The following is a 1,087-nucleotide window of genomic DNA, read 5'->3' as shown; positions in this document are numbered from 1 at the left end:
CCTACAAAAGTTTGTTAGAAATGACGGGCTCGACGAGAGCTTTATGTGACCACAAACAGCTCGTCATCGGAGCACCGTAGCTCAAGTTATGGCTCTCGGAAGGTGACAATGAATAGTGACACCCCTTTTCTTCTCCTTCTCTCTCAATCCGCGTTTCTCTCTCTCTCTTTGGCAGTGAAAATGAGCTGAAATCTCATTTAATGAGCATATATATATGTTGAGCCTTGGGCCTGGTTTGGGCCCAGTCCAACCCATTAGTGTTTTAGGTCCGTTTGGCCCACTTTGTGCCAAAACCTTTAAGATTAGCGCCCGGTTTTCAATTCTAAATTTATTTTTGTCCTTTCAAAATAATAAATTCAATTCTCAAAATCTTATTTTCTCAAAACACGATACCGGACAGACTAAAGTCGGTATGCCATCTTAAGCACTGATACACATTTTTACAAAAATATTTCGCAAAAAATACATTTTACAACTCAAAAAATTAATTGAATTCAAATTTCATCTTTATATTTTAAAAAGAATATTTTTATATTTTTGAACCTATTTCGGGCAATTAGATTATTATTTTATTAAAACAGTTTTATGTAAAAAAGTTCTGTTCTTACACCAAACAGGAGGGTGTACCACACGCCATACACCCTAAAGCAGAGGACTTGGCGTGCCACATGCCAACATGAGGGCATGGCACACTGGTCCAAAAGTACAGAACCCAAATTTTGTGCACAAAGTGGGCATGTAACACGCCAGCTACATGGGCATGCCACACGCCCAAAATCTCAACTCCCAAGATGCCTTGGTGGTAGCGTGTAATACGCCAGGTTCAAGGGGCGTGTAATTTTGACACACCTTTGATGGTGAAAAATAGATATTTAGTGGGTATCCAACACGCCCGCCTCTAGGCATGCCACATACCCAAAATTGATTCCCATGGGTGAGTTTTTAACTTGGCATGCAACACGTCGAGGAAGTGGCATGTCACAAGCCCAGTAAAGAAGAAAATTCAAGGCAATTCAAGAAGCTGACGTGCCACACACCAAGGCTTAGGCGTGGCACGTTGGGCCAACTTTCTAAAAGCTCAAACTTA

Source organism: Arachis hypogaea, chromosome 16 (assembly GCF_003086295.3).
Source record: "Arachis hypogaea cultivar Tifrunner chromosome 16, arahy.Tifrunner.gnm2.J5K5, whole genome shotgun sequence".
Classification (NCBI taxonomy): Eukaryota; Viridiplantae; Streptophyta; class Magnoliopsida; order Fabales; family Fabaceae; genus Arachis; species Arachis hypogaea.
This window is presented reverse-complemented; position numbering follows the sequence as displayed.